The sequence below is a fragment of the Hesperophylax consimilis genome, chromosome 8 (genome assembly GCF_061612785.1).
Source record: "Hesperophylax consimilis isolate HC1 chromosome 8, BYU_Hcon_1.0, whole genome shotgun sequence".
NCBI lineage: Eukaryota > Metazoa > Arthropoda > Insecta > Trichoptera > Limnephilidae > Hesperophylax > Hesperophylax consimilis.
The window spans coordinates 37110653-37118536 of record NC_142843.1 but is presented as its reverse complement, the minus strand read 5'-3'; the positions used below and the strand labels follow the sequence as shown (position 1 = coordinate 37118536).

The following is a 7884-nucleotide window of genomic DNA, read 5'->3' as shown; positions in this document are numbered from 1 at the left end:
TCAGTATGTTGCGAAACGCTTTTTAATCAAATGATAGTAAGTTAACGTTAATCACCTAAACAGTTTACCCAAATAATTATAAACATATGGTTACTACTGGAAATCACATTTTGTATTAATGTTAAATTATGTAATAAATATTTAGTTTTCAATATATAATTTATCTGTTTTTTCAAAGAATTATAATCCATAAAATTATTTAGTTTTCACTGTATTTTTATCATCTGTTTTATAAATAATTATAATCTGTAACATAATTATTTAAAAATGTTATTATCTGGTTTTTTAAAGAATTATAACGTACAAAATTGTTCACTGTATTTTTATTATCTGTTTTCTTAAAGAATTATAATCTATAAAATACAAACTTAGCGCCCAAGTTACACGCTACTTTTTATAAAAGCATTAAAATCATTATCAACGTTTCAACTAATAAGAATTAACAAAAAATAAGTGGTATTTCTTATTAATACTTAAAAAAAACATCAATGATGCCAAATGGTCGAACGCCGAGAGCGATGTCGCGCCAAATCATCAAAATTGGCCACTGTGCGCCGTCGAAAATACATACATTATTCGACATTCTTATTCTTGAGTCTCGTTGAACGTACGCCAAACGTCAAAAGTTATTCCACTCGAACAACTAGTGGGTCGAACCACTCCTTGTTCGAGTGAAATGACTAAGTCGAAAATCGAGGCCCAGTTCCCAAAAAACTATATACCTAATACCTTTTCCAACTATCGACGATAGGATATGAAAACGAACTGAAAGCAAATATTTACACAGGTGATTTATGTCTTATTTTGTGTTTGAAGATAAGGAACCAAATTCCAGAGCTTGTCAATCTAGTTATTAGAATAATTTAAAACAGATTAGATCTGTCAAACGAACGGGTGTTGAAAAGTAAAACCTTTATGTCTGTCACGCTTACAAGCATTATAACTTATAACAAAACGGAAAGCTTTAGATATTTTGCAATAGAAAAATATAAAGCGGGTTGAAGCGTTTCAAACTCCATTACATAAATCTAAATAACTATGCCGTCTCGCACGTGCGCTATACTCTCATAATACGCACATATAATTCAAAAGAAACCTATTTACATTTCTCATGTCCTGATAAAACTGCGTCTTAAGATTATTTGATTATTTTTCCAAAAATCAAATAACTGCAATACATAAACGTTTTTTCTGTAATTGTGGGACTTTTTATTTTTTATAAATTAAAAAAAAAACTTTTAAAATATACATTTAATGGTTATATGTGGTATCCATTTTAGGCATTGGTTAATAGTGATCCCTAGATATTTGGTTGAAGTTTTAATTTCAATATTAGTACATAGTAAGTTACAGTGGTGTTGTTGAGTGTTTGGTGCAGAGTGAATTCAAATGTTTATTTCATGCGGCGTATTTGGTTTGTTGATGAAAAATGGTACGTAGTGTGTTTTTTTAGAGTTTAACGTTAGTAGGTTATTGTCAAACCATGTTTTCAATTCATTGATGTCTGAATTAGCCTTTTTATATAACTTTTTAACATATCTGACAATAACCCTGAAATTACATAAATTGTCATTTTACACAACAAAGTTGGTGAATTCACAGACATTTCCGCATTTTTACTCACCAGGTCTGAACAGCCAGGTACATTCCCACCATCCTCCTTTCCATCTCCTTCCACTCCCACTGCCAGACGGTTGGGAGCAGATAAGACTTTTGTAGTATTCACATTATTTTTCTAATATTTAATGTTGAGGAGGCCTGTTTCGATGTGTGTTTTAATTTGCTCCGTTGAAAATGCTTCGTCTAATATTGTATCTATTATAGTATCTATACTTTTTTCTAGTGTGCACACATTCCATGAAACGATTTCAGGCTATAAAAATCTACTTAGTATTTATTTTTTTATTTGTAGACGTTTAGAAGAGTCTGTTAGTTGTCTGCGAAACTTCCAAAGGTCAGCTGCGGTTTTTACTTTGGTGCGGTTGATCAAACGAAGTAAAGATTTCCAAGCCACGATTAAAGTGCTGATAAAGTACAGAAGTGGTGTGGAAACGGGACATCTAAAAATGTAATGTATTTATTTACTAAAAAATATCTTTTTGTTTTTTAGGGATTCTGTTACAATGAGTTTCTTTCCTATCTACATCAATAATAATGATTGGATTTTATATATAGATATATACTTTACAGAACAGAACTTTTCTTTTCTACTTAACAGAAAACCTATCAAACTTACAGCTAATACTAATTCTAATAACTCGTAAGTCCGTTTTCACCGTAAAACGCAAAGAGAGAACCAAAAGCTTTTTATTTTCATTTAAATGTTTACAATAGATTCTCCGCTATTATTTGAAATATTTCTATAAAACAGAAAACCGTCAAACAGTTCACACGATCAAGGTTTGCCAATTTTTTCAGTGATTACTTTTCATAATAACTCTAACCTTTATAATACCTATTATGTTTTTTGTTTTTTTTTCAGCTTATTTTAATATGTCATTGTTCCTATTTCTCATGTAATATTGCAGACTGGGATTGTACTACACTCCTAGTCGTTGTGGATCAAAAACATCAATAAATAAATTATTAGTTGACCGGTCAGTGGCTGTTTTGGCATCGCGTCTGGGTCTTACCAAGGTGTAGTGTGTTCAATTCCTCGACTGACGAATGAAGTCCTTCATCACGACACAAGAAACATTTTCCGCTTACTGTGATGGTAGTAGGAGATTTACAAATATTGGCAGGTTTATTCAAGACCTGAGAATGTTTGTCTTTCTTTAAAAAAATAAAAATAATGCTAAGTCTTATAAAATTATTTTCCAGAAAGCATGGCAGACAGCAACGGCAGCAAGACGAATAAAACACAGCAGTCTGAGGAGCAGCAGGTGGGGGTGGTGGAGGAGGTCACGCAGGTCAAGAAAGTGACCCCAGTCCACAACTTCATCGAGGCGCCAGTCCAGCCGTGTCCAGAAGGATACGAGATGGACGCAGCGGGGGAGCTGAGGCCAAAGTTTTAGATTAGCTATACTTCACTTCCCATCTGAATCCACCCTTTGTGATAAAATGTATTCAAATTATATAAAACAGTGAACATTTCGACCTACCACCCTACGGAGAGCAACTTATCTATACTCTGTAAGGACAGCTGTAAAGGCCAGTTGTTTCAGAGAACTTGAACAATTTACCAAATTTAAAAGTTAATATAAAAGTTTTGTGAAAGTCCTATTCAAGATCTGTTATTATTCTGTGAAACAACTAACCCATTCCATAATGGAATAATAACAGAACTTGAACATTAACTATGAAATTTGATAAATTGTTCAAGTACTGTGAAACAACTGGCCCTAAATGTTTTTTCGTCACATATTTGAGGAATTTTCATGTTGGTCAAATTTACGTCAGAATAATTCATGGCAAATTTACGAAAAATGACTCATGTCATAAATTAAAAGTCAAAACACCCCCTGCTGGAATATTACTTACAAATAAATGAAATGAAAATACTTGGTTTTAGGTAACTTTATTGATAAATTTTATTGTCTACCAGTTTCAGTACCTCCGTACCATCACCAGGACTGTTAAGTAAAGTAAGTAAAAAATAATGCTATTAAATGCAGAAGTACACACACATAAATTATTAAAAAGAAAGAGACAGTTTTTTTTTTTAATAATTTATGTATGTGTTTATATATATGTATGTAAATGTCAAGTCACAATGTGTTTGCTTCTTTCGAAAAAATAATATTACTTTCGTTGCTCGATGGCACTGACTTGATCACGTGATATTTCTATTTCCACCAAGGCCTCTACTGTAATCGGCCTTGTGCAAAATGATGGTGACATCATGTATTGTGTGAGTTATTATCTTTTAAATTTATTTATCATTCGACTGAATCCTTCCGCTCTGGAACATGCCGCAAGTATACTATATATTATTTTAAATTAATGAATTATGAAATTACACAAATTCATCAAATAAAATTTAATTCTTCTTTAAGTCCTCTTATTTCATATACCCTACCTAGTTGATTGGTTTACTTTGACAAAGAAAGGAAAGAACAAATTATTGTTTTCGAAACATGATTAAATGTTATTGCCGAAAACTCCATAAAAACAGAAAGTTATGAGCATCTGAAGCTATCTTTTGTTGTTTGTTGAAACAAACTGTAATGCCAATTTTCATAAAAGGAACGAATTATTCCCCTTTGTTCCTAAATAAGTATGAAAATAATAAAATAAAACACCAGGTAAAAATTGTAAAATAGTAACATCTTACCTATTTAAACCCGAAAAGGTATTTTAAAATTATTGCCAATAATTAATATTGATCATTGTAGAAATCTATCCAAGACGCAAGCCTTTTAGTTACAAATTGAATTTCAAATTTATAAAAAAAAATTCCAAGAGATGGCAGTAACTGTTATTATTTAAATTCAAAATAATAAATTATGAAAAGCACAAATATAAAGTATACAATTGCGTAATGAGTAGCGTATAACATACTATATTATGTATTGAGAAGTTAAAATTGAGAATCAAAATAAGTCTATTGCTAAAACAAGCGATAAATGTTTTCATATTTGAGCTTCCCAGTAAAATTCGAATATGAGATCATTTATGTATGAATTTAAAAGTACTATTTAAATCATCGTCATATATTTTTAAATGAATGAAAATTTACGTTGAACATTTAATTTTCTTTTAATTTAAGTAAACTGGTCGAGTTTTTAGAACTCATTATCACAGATAGATTATACCTACTACATTAATAATAATAATTGGATGACTTGTATAGCGCCGTTTTTGTGCAAAATCACCTCACATTTTATTTGGATTCCAATTACATTGGTCGTAATTGAAAATTGTTGATTAATTGTACTTGGTTCTGAGAAGATATATAAATACTCCGGAAAAAAATAATCCAACGCATAGTTTATATCCAAACACGCCCTTGAAAGGATTTACGTTTAACTTCCGATTTTATGTCCGGGTTAAATCTTCCCCATAGGAAAAACTAAACCCTTCCACACACTTTTCCACAAATGATCATCTAGTCAATCAACATTATGCAAGTGCATTATATAAGCAAAATAAATACAAAACAATACAAGAACAACACGTCAACTCACCAGAGATCAAATGGGAAAATAATTCACCAACTCCAGATATTTTCATATCAGAGGGTTCGGCTCGGCGGAACTCCTAACAGGGCCTATAAATCCTACTGATCCCTCAACATAAATATTTAAAAAATCTTTCGTTATCCTACATGTATTCAAAATGACCGACTTTTGCATCTTTATATATAATTTTTTTGATAGATCTAATACGCCTTCATTTTTAATGAGAGAGCTAGGTATAATGCCAGTAGCCGAAATAACAAATGGTAATATTTTTATAGTTTGAGAATGCCAAATTCTTTTTATCTCATTTCCTAGATCTGTGTATTTTATTATTTTTTCATTAAAAGATTTTTGAATATTACAGGAATTTGGAATAGCGACATCAATGATTTAAGTTATTTATTTAATTTTGTCATGTAAAACTATATCGGGTCTATTATGACTAATCGTTAGGTCTGTTAGTATAGTTTTATCATAATATATTTTATAAAATTCGTTTTCTAAAAATGAATTTGGTTCGTATTCATAATATGGTATTATTTTACGGCATTCAATCAAGTTATGTTTAATTACCAAACTTTGGTGAAATATTTTTAACTTGATTGTGCCTAAATGTATACTCGGACGGTTTTATCATTTTACGTTATAATATCTATTATTAACATTAACAAACAAAAGTATTTTTTATATACGTTTCTTATAAATCCTCTATGAAAGAGATGGAAAATTACTAAAATAGTCCGAATTTATAAAAATTCAAAACATTTCTACAAAAAAAAAAGTTTATTAGTTTACAACAAATCCTCTGTACGAGAGATGGAAATTAACAAACAACATATTGATAATATTAGAACACGCCCTTCTACAGAGACATTAACGTAAAGAAAATTTTCAATTATCAATTCTTTAACAATGTATTGTTGTCGAAACACCCTCAGATTAAAAACTAATAAAATATTACTTATTAATTCCAACAAATCAGCAATAAAGAGATGAAATTGAACGAATTTACAACAATCAAAAGAAGAACCAAAAAAATGCCTATAAATACCTTTATAATAAATTTAAATATCTTGCCCGAAAAAATCTTAACTGGATGAAAAACCTCATAATAATGACAGGAAAAAGAAAAACAACAAGTTCTGAACTTTTTGGTCAATTTGGTCATTGTGATTTATTGAATGTAAATATTTCACTTTTTCATTGTTGGGCTGCATCCTTTTCGCTTTGGTGGTTCTGCTGCACCTACATATTTGTGTTTACTAACGGTTGGGAGAATAGTTTAAAACATGTTACATTTAAAAAGATTTTTTAGTAAAAAACCGTACTGAAATTACAATTGTTTTTGTCTAAAAAAAAATGTAATTTCAGCTGTGTCTTCTTCTTCGCAGTCGCTGTCATCATTCTCATCGAACTTCATGATGAGGTATTTGGGCATCCTATGTTTTTAGTTGAAAGCGAGATCCGTTGGCGAATTATAATTCCCCAGCGCTTTAACTAACAGATTATCCGTATTAAAGTTAAAACTAGCAGTTAAAAACCCGCCCGCGGGTTTTTTTCTACTAGGCCCTGCGGGCGGCACTTACCTGGGCTTCGCCCATTTTAAGTGATACTAACAACAGTTACATTTAATCGATAGATATTAGGTCATTCACAGAGAGAGGGTGAGTATATATTGTTAAAACACGGAACAGGAAGGAATTAATGAATAATAACATGCTAAATCTACGCATAATAAGAATGACAGTTGTTTGAGTAAATGAAATTTTACGTATTTGTGATGGACTATTTCAAATGAAACACTATTATTGAATACATGTCTAGTTGTCTACAACTGATATTAACTGTTATCGTACCTAATATAATTAGCTCATAGGAGACTTGCAGTGCTTAAATACGTGTTACAACTGTCAATTTCTATAAGTTGAATCAATATCGTATAGTTTGTCACAACAATTAAAGATAGTTATAACAAAGTTGACTGAAATAATAGATTATTACATATTGATTAATTGTACCCGTGTTTATGAATAAAATGAGGGTAATTGTGCGATGAGATTAGCAGTCGGTTTAATTAAAAGGTTTTAGTTTTACTCCAACTGGTGGCAATTCTTTACCTACAACTGTTACTGTATCTAATGAAGTTTAAAGTTAGATTATATATACACCTTCATCAGGAGAGTAAAAATCTACATATAAAGGTAGATTATTACAATATAGCGTCCCTGAGGTGATATCTCACAAAAGCGGCGCTATGCAAATTGTCCAATAAATAATTAAATCTGATGTTTGTGTACATATGCATTGGTGTACAATGGAAATAGATAAAATAATGTTTTCCGATTAAACTTTATTTTATTAAAAAACATTTTAAATATATTAAAAATATTTTATCATTTTATTATATCCAACCAATACATGTTTCATGAGCGAAGTTCACCTCATCAGGAGTAAGTATACACCGAAGTCAAAAATTAAATATGGATTGCAATTGGAAAGAAGAAGTGGAAGGAGGGGGGAGTGGTAAGAGTAGGCTGGGTTTATAAGAATTAGGAATTACAATATCGTTAGACGGGAAAGACCAGTTAAGTGGGAAAATATTTAAAAGAGTGTTTATAAAAATAATTCTTGTTAATTATATCTGCTTTTATATTAAAATGTTTCCTGATATCTAAAATTTCAGAATTATTTATAATTAATTATTTAATGCTTTATATCGTGTGTGGAGTATTTTAAGACCTGTAAAAAACAAATAGCATAT

The 7884-nt window shown here is 30.4% G+C and overlaps 1 long non-coding RNA gene across 1 annotated transcript; it reads left to right on the top strand.

The window, feature by feature from the left end:
• Window positions 1–1961: 1961 nt before the first annotated feature.
• LOC149421993 (uncharacterized) lies at window positions 1962–3568 on the top strand. Its single transcript, XR_016302522.1, has 2 exons — window positions 1962–2068; window positions 2824–3568. It is a non-coding gene; the product is annotated as an uncharacterized LOC149421993 (long non-coding RNA).
• Window positions 3569–7884: the final 4316 nt, after the last annotated feature.